General features: G+C 39.1%; 1 long non-coding RNA gene and 1 pseudogene across 1 annotated transcript; both read right to left on the reverse strand.

The window, feature by feature from the left end:
- Positions 1-698: 698 nt before the first annotated feature.
- Positions 699-12,554, reverse strand: LOC120290512 (annotated as a pseudogene).
- Positions 9,170-10,006, reverse strand: LOC120290139. Its single transcript, XR_005547981.1, has 4 exons — positions 9,895-10,006; positions 9,448-9,540; positions 9,266-9,378; positions 9,170-9,185 (listed from the first exon to the last, which is right to left on the reverse strand). It is a non-coding gene; the product is annotated as an uncharacterized LOC120290139 (long non-coding RNA).
- Positions 12,555-14,213: the final 1,659 nt, after the last annotated feature.

A 14,213-nucleotide genomic window follows, 5' to 3' on the forward strand; every position in this document is an offset into this window, starting at 1 on the left:
GACAACTAAGTTGAAATGGAGAAGGATGACAACAAATATCTCACTAAGATACATGGATGGAACAACAGCGAGCAACTAATCTGCTGCCCTCTGCTCAAGTTTTCCTTGAAACCAAGAATCCGACTAAACAGCAGCATCTCATCACTTCCGCAATAACTACCCCGGATAACTGTAATCCTAAGATTTTGAAGGATAAAAAAAAAACACTCTGCTCAGCGCGACATTAAGATCAAAAGATCCGATTCGTGTGACAATTGTGGAGAATAAATACTGCCAGTTAGTCGGGATTGATCCATATGGCTGGAGAAAAAGAATATGTAGTGCAGTGGCCGACCCAGAAAGGGCTTTTAAGCATCCATAACATCTCTCCCCAATAATGGATCTGATATTTCCTGACCTTGGAGGACACCACACCACTACCACCTTACTTTTAAGATATCAGATTAGATCCTAGATACTAGGTGCATTGCTATTGCCTACAGGCACATCACAATACATGTCATATATCATACAGCAAACAGGAAATAAAAGAAAAGAAATCGAAAGCGAGCACACTTAAGCTTCCAAAGAAATGGATCGGCAAAATAGCATAACTATCATATTGAACCTTGCTTACTCGGAACGTTTTTCCTTTAAGCATTACAAAAAGCAAAGTTCAAGCTTCCGCCAATTCCCCCTCCTTCAACCTATCCCTGACCTTTTTTTTTTTTTTTTTTTAATGGTCGAAGGGGGCCAAAAATTGTGAATAATATAAAAATTGCAACACTAAAAGGAAGGGGAAGAAAGCATGTACAAGAGAGAACCCAACTAAACTCTGCCAATAAACAACTCTAAAAGGAAATCCTGAAACTAACATATTCCAGCATCGTCAAAAGCTGCACCTTGGAACTGGTTTTTGCAGCATAGATGTCCCTTGAAAGTGACCATCTGGCTGCAGATTTTCCTATAACTAGTGAGCTGCAGATTAAGAACATATCCATGTTAGCAGTGATAAGAAAGCACATAATAGAGTGCAAGATAAATTGATCCGATAAAACACCTGGTCAAGTTCCATCTTTACGAAACCAAATTTGTCAGTCCATAGACTCCGCTTCTGCAGCAGCTGGTAGCACAAGGCTCCTTACATTCAAGAAACCCAGCAGTTTCTGAATGCAAGAGAACAGTAGTTGAAAGTAGCCCTGATTGAAAATATGAGATCAAAGCCAGTTGAGTAACAATTCATAGTGGTTAACATTTCTATGACTACCTCATCAAATTGATTAGATTCCATGACACTGAGAAACTGATGGACATGAGGCAAACCATGCATGGTGCTTTACAAAAGAGTAGAGAAACCACTTGCACAATCACATTTTGAGCAACTGCTGAGGTGCGTTTCTTTTTCACATTAAAGATAGACATTCGGTATGTACAGTAAAGTCTCCTAAATTTGATGAAAACTGCTCAAATCCCAAACTGCATCACCAATTCAGAGAATATAAGTCATGTCCACAGCTTCAAATATCACACTGAAACCCAAACAAAGAATGAAAAATCACTATTTTTTAGGGATAAGAAGGGGCTGCCTAAAGAGTGTAGTCCCAAATATTCTAATGCAGTAGTGGTGAGATTTATTGGAAACCAGAACTGTTCTGGTCAGTACCCTATGGCATAAATGAGAATTTCATGCATCCTGATCAAGATGAGATTGTAAGTGCTTGTTGAATTACAAAAAGTAGCATTCCTCATTTTGTGGGGAAAGCTGACATACCATTGCAAAAGGTAATTTCTGGGGACAAATAGCCACTAAAAGAAACAGGGAAAGATGTGGAAGTAGACTCTGAAGAAAGATCTAGAATATCTCAAGCTTCAAGAAGATTTGAAACAAAAAGAAAGCACAACGGCATGACATGATCTGCCACTGACCCCACACAAACATAACACTTCGTCTTTTTAGTAAAAGTCATCTTCCTCAAATTTTTTTCTTTAAATGTGAAAAAGTGGAATTTCATTACTAGATAATTTGGGTAGGCAGAACTGTCAAACCATATCAAACATCTGAAGAGAGCAACAAAATTTAACCTGGTCATGACTGCCCTTTGTCGCTACTAAGGGAGTTCAGCCAATTCTTGTCCGAAAATCCTAAGAATTCCTGCTGATACAACAATTGAGCTGCAATAATTGCACCACCAAAAAAAAAAAAAATCAAAATCCCTTCACTCCTGTTGATCTGCTTTGAGGTGCGCAAAGGTTCTTACTTGACAATTAGCACTGCGCAGTACATTCCACTGTACCTTGGTTCCTCGTGCACCTTCTGCAGATAATGCAAGCAGACACATACATTAACTTTAAAGGGTTAAAGATATTCAGTTGCGGAGTCAAAAAAGATGGCAATACGCAAGTTCAACCCTAATGGCTGGAGACTTACCCATACACCATTGAAGGAATGAGATCACGGTTCGTCAGATCAACTATTGGGTCAAAGCATTCCTGAAAAGTTACGGTTGAATTCTCTAATTAATGGTTACTCTGATAGTGTTGCGTTCTATTTTCAAACATTTACATGCAATTTTTTGTTTGTATAAACCAAAAATAGAAAGATGGACTGCGAACTAAAGTCAGGCTTGAAAAATTATTTTACTAAAATATTGCCAATAACAGACATTCAGCCAGAACACATGACAGCTGGCCAAGATCCGGAGAAAAGGCATAGAGTTTTGTGATTGCAATCAAAATTACAACCACCAACAATATAAAAGGCACCGCCAGCAGCATGTTCCCACAAAATGGTGGAAATGTGACTGTCAGTTTAATCAGCAAAGGACATTAGTGCATTTTTTGAATGAATATATACCTGCAGAATCAAAGTATATATGATACATAACAGTGTATTTGGTAAAAAGAATAATATAGTACATCATAAAAAGAAGTAAAGAGAGACAAACTAAAATAAACAACAATATAGGCACAATCTAGAGCATGATGACCAACAATGAATAAAACAGTAGAAAAAGTAGCCACAGCATCATTACACCCGAGATCTTTATTACATGATCTCAAATGCACCACATAACCCAAAGTGGTGCAGAGCTCCAAGTTTTCTCCGATATATATCACCCGCAAAGCTGAATAACCTCAGAAAATGAGGTTTACCATTCATGACTCAATCCACAATTTAACAATGGGCACTGACCCATGACTTTTGAACAGTTGAAGATTTCAACAACTTGGTCACAGTGAAGAAGGGATGATCGATAGCAAAGCCCCAATGTATGCACATACAACACTGTCAGCGATAACGAAGTGTTAATGTTAGTAATTTTCGTTCGGTAGGCATGATTTAGTATTTACTGGTGTTGGGAAGGAAGAGGGAGGGAGGAGGGAAGGAATGTCAACAACTTTTCTAGCTCCTTTTTCTTTTTCCATTGTGTTAGCGATAGTTAAACTATCCTACTACTATAGGTAACTTTACAATTTTTCACAAGCTTATGTCATTGATATTCAGGGTAAAATATGGACCTTAGTTCTGGTTGCTTGAGTATTAAGTCTACTGGAACATCACCAGTAATAAACATTTATGTAGTGTTTGGAAAATGATAGAGAAAGATGGTATGAAAAAAATGGGTGGATGGGGAAACTCTTGATTTTCTGTGAGAAGTTTAAAGTAGGGAACCTTTAAGGTTTTGGGCATTTCCATCCTGATTTTCTCATTCAATTCCAAACAAAGCTTTATGGTATTGGACATATGGTGGTTTAAGAACCATCGGGATCATAAAGAAAATTGCTTTTACGGTCCACAAGGTACAATGAATTTTGGCTTACTCGATAATCTTCAATAACTGAGGTAGGTACTTAAATTTTTGGTGCAATTCTTTTCTTCACCCTCACAACACTGATGACATGAAAATCTTTGAAATTAGCTCAGATACAATAATCGTTACCAAAATTACTAGTGATGACCAGGATGACAAAGCTTCAAATATTAAAACCTACTTTCCCACAGATTGGCAAAACAGCAAAAAGTGAAAACGTTATGGGAAAATGCATGATGTTTGCCGCTATTTCAAAAATTTATAACAATAAACAGTGTCAAGGCGGAGGTTCCTGCTGGAAAACAACATGACATTGATGATCTGGGGGTTTAGAGATTTCAGGTCAGAAAAACTGCCAAAAATAATTTCCATGCCTAAGCTCATCTTGAGCCTGCCCATCGTGTCCATAACCAAGACCAAACATGAAATTACTAGGCAATCTTATAATGAAAGCGACATTAAAGCAAACTATTCACCAAATCCAGGAACGCAAGAATCAATTTCTGCCGACCTAATGAAGGCTCAAGAGATTGATTAACTGAATCTACAACAAGTTCCCTGCTAAACCCTGTTAAAACAGAATGTCCAGCTCAGGTTTCAAAGATGGTTACATCTGTTAGAATGTTACAAGATGCAACAGATCAATTTTTGGCAATAAAACATTCAGCTAAATGAGCTATAACTCTTTGTTTAGCATTTTCTTGATCTTTGGCCAGAACCAACATGCCTCAACAGAAGGAATGAATCCAGTTTATATCATGTGGTGAAGTTTGCATCAAATGTAAGCTAGAAGGTGCAAATCGCAAAAGGTCGTCACAGTAGTTAAACAATAAACACCACCTCAAATTAACGAAAATTGAGCATATATTGGGAAATCTTAGCACCATTGGGGCCCCCAAAGAGGCAAAAATGTTGTAACTCTAGATGAAATTGCATGAGTTTATAGTACTGATGCCTTCATGGTTCCTACTTATTCACCGTATGGCCCACATAACCAAGAGGGATCTGTTTTTGCACTTTTCAGGAACATCGGTATCCTACGTTCCTAAAAGTGGGAGCTTCTGAACACTCATTCATGGGTGCTATTACTTGGTAGCATCTCAAATTTCAACTCCAGTGGCACAGTTGAAGAGGACTACAAGAACACTATAGCCAATTCACCTACTCCTTCAATAGCTAAAACATTCTGAAGAATTGTAAAGAGCTTTATTTAACCATGGGTTTCCACTTTACTTCTGGTTGTCACAAGAATTACTAAACCATTTCTCTCACAGGTTTCTCCACTTGCTCGTGTTTGATCCAAGAGAAAGCAAACAAGAGAAACCATACTTATGTTATGCACCTAATGATAAAGTACTGAGCTCTTTTTCTCATGGTTAATCAGTAGTGAACATCGTCTTCCACAGGTTTCCACTAGTGCATCCAGTTATTTAAGTAGACAACCGTACTCCAAACAAATCAAAATGGACATTTAGCCAGGGGTTTACTCACATGGAATATAGAAACGGCCTCTGAAAGCAATCTCTAGACTCAGAACAAGCATAACTGCCACTCAGCAGCCTCCAGCTTGTATCATAATTGTTGACTGTTGTAAGACCTTTCTCCTCATGCTTCTTCTTTAGAATATTTAAAAGTAGAGTCTTGGAGCTTCTCTTCACCACGAACAAGCAAGCCCTGCAACGTGGGTGTATCCTACTGCAGTCTGTACAACAAAACCACTTCCCTTTGGTAATTCCTGTCAAAAGAATTGCGTCGCCATTTTGATGATATCCAGTAGATTGTAAAAGAAGATCCGCACAAGCAGTGTAAAAGTGAAAACATGATGCAATCATCTTAACTGCACCTTAGAATGGCCATTCTATGATCCTCAAGCAGCCCACATGATATTCTTCTCACACTATGAAGGTAAAGCCAAGAAGAAGATTCGTATCAGCTTCTATGTGAAAATGAATCTAAAGATTCTTGATTCCACATTGTTAAGTTCAATCCACAGTTTAAAGACCAGAGAAAAGGGAAACCACCTGGTCACAGAGAATGATGGTGCGAGGACCAAATCCAGATTTGCTAAAATCATAACCTCTGTATATTACGACAGAAAAAAAGCTATTGAATAAGTAGATTGCAGGAGAAAAGTGTTATTATGAGGTAATATGACATTCATGTAAAAAGTGCAACACAGTTCATAAAAAACCTTAAAAGATACTCATAAACAAAACATAAGCCAACAAACTTTGTGGCTATAACAACAACCTGCATAGTGCACATCCAGTGACCTCAGAACCTATGTTCTTGACAATACGAATGCATCTCTGTGTTATTTGCTCAATAGGATCAACTCCCGAAACTCTTCCAGCAGCACAGCATTTTCATTCACGAACTTCTTTGAAACATATTCTTCACAAAAATTGCAGTACCATTTACCACGTGGAACATTTGTCAGAGAAGCACATTCTGCAACATAGGCAACGGAAAAGGAAAAATCATAAGGAAGTAGGGTCTGTCATTTAAGCCACTAATCCCTAAAGCAGCAAAGTAACTAAGATCTCCAATGCATGGATTTGCAATATGCCTTTGCATCCAAAACTAGCACCAAAATGAAAACCAGAAAAAACTTTCTGAGAATAAAAACATTCATCACATGAACACACTAGCATAAAAAGAAGGGGGAAGGGAAGGATCTAGTCATGCCATCCTAGAAAACAGCTTGATCACAGTCAATGCTTAAAGCATCTGATCCTAGCTTATAGAGTAACAGAATAAAATTGAATATATGGACTTTAACAAATGACATGGAAAGACTAAAAACAAAAACTAAAATGAAAAACCAGGAAAACCTTATAAGAATAGAAACATACATCACATGAACACACTGGCATAAAAGAAGGGGTGGAAGGATCTTGTCATGCCAGACTAGAAAAAAAGCTTCATAGAAGTCAATGCTTAAACATCTAATCTAACTAATAGAAAACAGAAATAAATTGAATCTCTGGACCTTAACAAATGATATGGAAAGATTTCAGGCTGTCGCCCAAAACTCATCCCCAAAAAAGAAAAAAGAATGGAAAAGAAACCAACAGCCGAGTCTATCATATAAACAAGAGCTTCAAAGTCAAAGCGATCCCAAGTCATATATATATTTAGATGGATACAATGCAAGACTGATGGAGTTTTAATCTTTTAGCAGTGCATGAGAATTCCATTATATACATAACTCCTTTTGGACTTGAAATTAAAGATCAAACAGCATGCAAGTGGTGACTGGCAGATTGGTTTCTAATAATACATGAAGAGGAACCTACTATGTCAGTTCAATTAGACACAAATTGAAATGTTGGCCACTTAGAACTTTGTTCTACCAATGGTAGGAATCAAGGGAAAAATGTCTTAGAAGATCAATATCCGTGCTTCAAACATAGGTATATTTGTAGTTTGAAGTATCTCGTTCTTCTATAGTGTACAGGTAAAATATTCCCATTACAATCTTTACTTGGGCTGTGGCAATGTAGCAGCAAATATTTGTATTTACTATGTACAGAGAGAGAGCTCGGTGTACGTCTTGATATGTAAATTCTTAAACTATACAGAATAACTAAGGAATCACCTTTATGGAAAGCCTTGGGCAACCATCACAGAGCACAAGGTTCCCCCCATCTGCAATGCACAGGTTGTCATTATCCTTGGCAGAATATTTTCGCCTTTTGATAGAGAGATTGCCAATTCATGGAGGGAAACCCCATTGGATGTGTAAATATTTGAATAGCTGTCAAATAAAAACAGAACAGATATGTCAGTTGGCTTCTCTTGCAAAAGAAAGGTAAGAGGCAAGGTAAAAGGAAATACTAACGGCTTCTTGCGAGAAGCCCAGCCAGCATGAACTTCAAACTGTGAGGGGCTAACCTGCATATTAATGTTAGCTAACATATGTACATTCTTCAAAAGTTGTAGTAACTGTAGTTTAAAGGAAGAAACTAGTACCTCACAGTTGCAGCATCTGCAAAATATCCCAAAACCCTTTTTGTAACCCTCGAGTAATTTCTGTTCACAAAAAAACCACGATTTCAAATTGGCAATTTTTGTTTTCAGTGCACTTGAGTACCCCCTTTTAGTAAGCATACCTGTCCTCGTGAATAATAAGCCACCTCAGTTCCATCAGGCAACCCATCTTCCTCAAAAACCAATTTGTGCAACCTCTGATCTCTTTCAGAAAGATGACAGCGAACAGATAGAAGAGATGACTGTTAACTTTCAAGAAAGAAAACATAGGATAACCAAAATCCACGAACTAGATCCAGAGAAGAAAATAAAATCTAACTTTATAGTTATCTTCCACTGACTCTTCTTTGTAAAGTGATAGGCACTGAAGAACTCTTCACATACTGGACCTTTGAAACAAATTTTGGTGACCTGAAACAAAATATATGACAATATGGAAAATTCAACAAGAAACTCAAATTAATGGCAAAATGTAAAGGATCATAAAGAATGCACAGTGATTGTCTCTCTATCAATGCCAGGCATTTATTTCTTGAAAACTTATATCAGCTGACTGCATAACTGAAACACAATCCAGTCACCAATGCCAACTAAAAATCAAATGTGACAAAGGCACAATATTTGCTCTAATTTTTAATTCACCAATAAATAGGAGAGATAACTGTAAGCTTTGGAGAAAGAATAACATGATAACCACAAATATCTGAAGGAGAACATAGAATTGAACTTTTATAGCTGTCTTCCATTGACGCTTCCACATTGAAAATGAGGCTTCCACATTGAAATGAGAAGTACTGAAGAAATCTTCAAAACCTAGATACTGAATGTGATGTATGTGACCAGAAACAAGAATATGGCAGATTCAACAAGAAAGTCTCATCTATGCAAAGAATTTTTTAAAAACTTAAACAAAACAATAAGCTGACTTGTGCAGATGAAAGAGACAACACAGACTCCGATCCCGACAATAAATCCAACATGAGATAGGCAAAATGTTTGCTCTACCTTTGATCCACGCCATTAATAACAAAGAGACAAGCAGGAAAGAAATATAGAGATGCAGTGTTGCATAATTTACTGAGAAGGCAGATTTAAGAACATGAAAGAGCCTGATGAATGATATGTGCCTGCTAGAAATTCACCAAAAAATAAAAAACAGAGAGAGAGAGACATGCTGTAGGTCATATTGCATCCATCTTTCTTCATACATTTCTACATAAAACAGATTACACCTAGTAAAAAGAACTAATCACTAAAATGGACTTGCAAAACTATGCCTCACTGAATGAGATAAGCATTATAGTGGAACTAACTTCATCTTCAGCTGACTCTTCGTTTGTGGAGAAATAAGAGCACATGCACTTCGAGATGCTTTCAAAATTAGAATCTGCTCCAGGTGACCTGTTGCAAAGCAATGAGCAAGGCAGGATAAGATACAAAACACTCAAGATAGAAGTGTACTACACTGAAACACAATTTACCTAGATTCAGAGGATTCCAGCTTTCTGGATGTTTTCCACAGAGTCCCCTTGGATAAGAAATAACCGCTAAACCATTATCAGCAGACTTTGACATTCGAAGCTTGTTCGCAGACCTGAGATAAATACATGCAAACATCTCAATATACAATCTCGACATACTTCTCAGGGAGCAAACATTTCACCGTGTCTTTCTTATCCCCACACTGCCACCAAGCAAAGAGAAACTCATTGAAGGACTCATAGAGGACTCCGAGGTTACAACTGTTCTTGCTAACCTGGAATAACATAGGCAGCATCTCTTAACAGAAGGCTTTCTTAGCATTAACATTTTGAATTCCTCAGATAAAAAATCTTACTAGTTGATATCATTAAAACAAAGCTGATAGAATTGATGGTTATAATGATGTAACACATTTCTAGATGTATTAAATTACTTTCTAGGCTATTTTCCTGTGACTTGTAGAGCATGACAATCAAAAAAAAAGAAAGTCCAGGACACTATGCAAAATCAGATGGTTGTCAACGTATGGGAAGATCACCAATAAGCCCCACCAGACTGATTCAACACGGGAAAACTTAGCATCAGAAATTTACTAATACAGAGTATGACTATTAGAATAGGCATGTACCTAGCCCTTGAATGACTTTTGTTGTTGGGTGTGCTTTGACATTTCTTTGACTGCACACATGAATTACACAAAGATCCTGCTCTGGCAACAGATAATGCAGGAATTTACCTGAAACATGAAAGGGAATCAAAGAGGGAAAACACAGAGAGAGAGAGAGAGAGAGAGAGAGAGTTCAGTTAGGATCCTCATGCGATGAGCCTGCTTGACAGAGAACGCTATCCTAAATAACAAGAGCAGCCATAGTCATACCTTTGCACCTCTACAAGTGAACGATTTTTCCACAGGCGATTGATGAATAATACTTTTGACTGTACTTTTCTAGCGAGTGAAGGGGAGCTTCCTGCAAACCCTCAACAAATCAAGCAGGCTCTTTCCATTCTCAAAGCAAGTGTACTGGGAAGGCCGTTTGTAAGCACCGCACGCATGTATCTCAAATTGGGAAGGTGGAATAACCTACACATTCCCGAAATTAGGAGTAAATAAGAAAGATAAACTTGATTAATGGGTTATACCATGTTGACTAATATGAAGCCCATCATGCAAAGAACCACGCACTTACTCTGCATCCATTGCAACTAACACATGAACACAATATCCCTCCTTCTGTGATTACTCCTCGAAGCCCAGACACCTGTATGCAACCGTCAGAACTCGAGCATTATAACGCCAAGAGCAAATTCTCACTCATGAGTCTTCAGTTTTCATATCGGTCATCATTTATAACATAAACTACGTACCGCGTTGCCGCCCCCCATGTAAACTACAGTTACCCCATCGAGCAAACCAGTATCAAAGAGATCGTGACCGTCGCCAATTCCTGTTTTCCACACAATCGTCTTCGACATTTTCGATTCCGGGTTATTTCGAGCGGCTCTAACGGTCTCGGCATTTGCATCCGCCTCCACCTTCGAAGTCCCTTCGCACTCTACGGCGCGCGACGCACTTGCTACAGTCCGTCCCTCCTCGATCTTAAGCACCGGAGACGTCTCGTGCAGGCCACCATCTTCTAGAATCACAACGTCTACCAATCCATCGATCTCCGAGCATCTTCGTTCCTTCACGAGACCGTCGCCCCCTCACAGCGCGACTGAAATCCTCCAGCACAACGACTTCCACCAGCCCGCCGTCCGGCTCTTCGTCGAGCAGCTCCGATCGGTCTCCACCTCCGCTTCACTCCCGGAAAATCCGAAGCTACATCCGATTGCCCGGCTCCTCGATCGCACCATTCGCCGCGCCGCTAGCCTCGGCACACACAGCGAAGCCATTGCGCGGCTTAACCCTTTCAGTTGTACCGAATAATCATGTATGTAAAATTAGAGGTGTTAAATCCCATTTATGGACCAATTTCTAGTTAAATGAGTCATTAATGGGTCAAGCCTCATTTCTCAAAACACCCATAATGAGTTTTGAAATTGAATAAGCTGAGATATATGGATCTTAAATGGGTCTGTTCTCAGTGAAGCTGAAATTACCTGGAATCACGGAATGTGTAAATCTAAGCACCAATACAGCCGGTTCTACAGTAGGATTCTTACAACAAGCTGAAAAACATTATTGAACATTCAATATTGCAAATAGACGGATGACACTAAAAACCCACCTTCTGTACATGTTTGAAAAGCAATACCAATATAATTAAACACCAAAACAACCAAATTGGATTTGAAAGATAGGAAATCGCCTTATCAGCAAATCAACCTAACTAAGTCCTTTTTCTTCTCACACTCCCCCCAAGAAAAAAAATCTCCTGTTTTGCAGCATGACCACGTGAAACAAAATAAAACACATTTGACAACAGGAAAGGTGAAATCACCTCAGCAGGCCAGAGCACATTACATATATCAGTCCATTACAATGTGTCAGTATATCACGTTTCAGCTTTCTTAGACATAACAAATCTAAAATTTAAGCCAATCCAATCTCGTGGCTATATTTTACTTATGTTATGATCACATTATGATGAGAATTGCATAAACACATCTACCTTTTATATATTTGGGCCAAGTACCATATGGCCGTATTTGAGCAAAACAAACCCATTAAGCCAATCTGAAAGGCAGGTACTTACATTTAATTTCCAAATTATGCAAGTTCCACCTATCTACATCATTAGGAGTTAATTCCATTAGAACAATGTCAATCATAGACAAGAACCCTTGTTGACACTTAATTTAAATTCATTTTTAGAAATAAAAGATAATTTATTGATTATAGAGGGAAATTTTGAAAAAATCCTTTGAATTCAAAAATGCAACAGCTGTGTGATTTTGGAATCACTTTTTTTGTAGAAAAGTTGAGTGAATATGTGCAATTATATCGGAAAATCTTCACCTGCAAAAATAAACTCGAGTCTTTCCTCTTTAAATAAAGAATGCAAAGCTTCGGTTAAGGGGGTTCTCTTCGTATTCGTCGAAAGAAAAAAGAATGCAAAAGTGAAAAGTCAAAAAGTGGAGAGAGGGAAGGGCTTCTTTCCGCCAAAAAAATTGAAAAGTAAAAGAGAGAAAACAGAGAAGAGGGTTTCAGTTTTTGAGGAAAAAGAAGAAAAGTCAAAAGAGAAAGGGAAGAAAAGCGAGGAAGTGACCGGTCATTGGGAAGGAAAAGAGAAAGAAAAACAAAGAAAAAAGTTGACAAGACTCTTACTGTTCACCTTCTTCCCCCATCTGCATCTGCTCGGCCAATCATCCGCTTCTGCTCTACACGGCGTCGCCGCTCGTCCGCCACCGCACCACCATCGTGCGAACACCGCCGTAGCAGCAAGCCCGAGCCGATCGCCGCCAGTAGCTGCCACGTCCCCTGCTCGACTCCTCCACGCTCGCGACCACCGCGCGCCTCCAGCCCGAGATCCAGCCACACTGCCGTGTCCCGCCGAGCACTTTTGCTGCCGAGCTTCCCTTGCCGCCCTTCGACCCGGCAACCAAGCGACGCCAACAGGTCCCTAACCGGCGTCGCGCCTTCCTTTGCCATTGACGCCAGCAGCCGCTCCGTCTCCGCCCGAGCACCAGCACCCGTGAACTTGCTGCCGACGCCACTGCACCTCCGCACAGCGACCCTCCTGCCGCTGCTGATCTGCCTGCCGTCGCCCTCTCACCGGCGTCCCCCGCAACCGACGAACGCACCGCACGACCTGCTGCTGTCCTTGCTGCGCCATCAGCTACTGCCGAGGCGATCCCCTGTTTTGCTGCAGGTCTACCTCGCCGGACCTCCGACGGACAGCCCCAGCTCCGGCCACCAGGACCCATCACCCTTGGCGAACCACCATCGCAGCTCAGCCATTACTGCTTCCTCACCATTTCTTTAAGTCCACCTTGAGTTAGACTCGGTAAATTTTTAGATATTTGGTTTCATGGTTTATTTATTTATTTAGTATTTTCAGTCTAATTTGATTTGTTTTGATTTATTATCCAATTAGAAAATTTATCATATTAAATCATGATAATAAAAATATTGAGCCGCGAGACATCGGGTTAAATTTTTGATTATTTCGACTTTTTTATGACAAATTTATGAATTGCTTTGCATCATTGAAATAATGTCATTGATTTATATTGATGAAGTTTCAATAGAATATATTTTGGTGTGTTATTTGCACATCACATATCATATCATGTGTCATATCTTAAATTTAAATACTGTTGGAGAAATCTTTCCAGAATATTTTGAAGCTGACAAAACATTTTTATCAGTCTAAGTCTGGATATCGATAGTTAAAGTCTCAAGACTTTATAGTCTCAAGACTTTGTAATCTCAAGACTCAAGACTCAAGACTCAAAATTATTCTCACCGACGCTCTTTCTAATCCAAAGTGTTGAAGGAAATCCAAAGCCGAGGTTTATGGTTGAGGATTTGATCCTATCCTTTGGAATAGATTCTTTGGTTGGATAATCATTTCGGATTCTTTAATTCTTATCTAAGATCGATTGAAGATCCGATGGTCGACGAAATAATCTTGGATTATTCTATTCTTGGAAACCGAGATCCCGATTGTATGGGCGAACATGATTGATGGGCTATCATCGATTCCTTAAATAGCTCGGATGATCTTCTTGATTGATTCCGTCCAACGGGTAGATTGGAGGAATTCCTTTGGTAAGTGCCAACGGCTATGATGGCATGAAGGAGTATAAAAGGAAGACGTTCTAGTTGTCTTAAGTGTGTGATTGATAGAAAAATTCCAGAGTCCGAAGATCCTTGATTGTTAGTTGAGACGAGCGAAATTGTATACGAGAGTGTTTATACTTGGTGACGCCTTGAGTGAGTGTGGTAGATCATCTACACCTAGAAATCAAGAAAGATCAACACTGTAACAACTCTTTGATTAT

Source organism: Eucalyptus grandis, chromosome 2 (genome assembly GCF_016545825.1).
Source record: "Eucalyptus grandis isolate ANBG69807.140 chromosome 2, ASM1654582v1, whole genome shotgun sequence".
Classification (NCBI taxonomy): domain Eukaryota; kingdom Viridiplantae; phylum Streptophyta; class Magnoliopsida; order Myrtales; family Myrtaceae; genus Eucalyptus; species Eucalyptus grandis.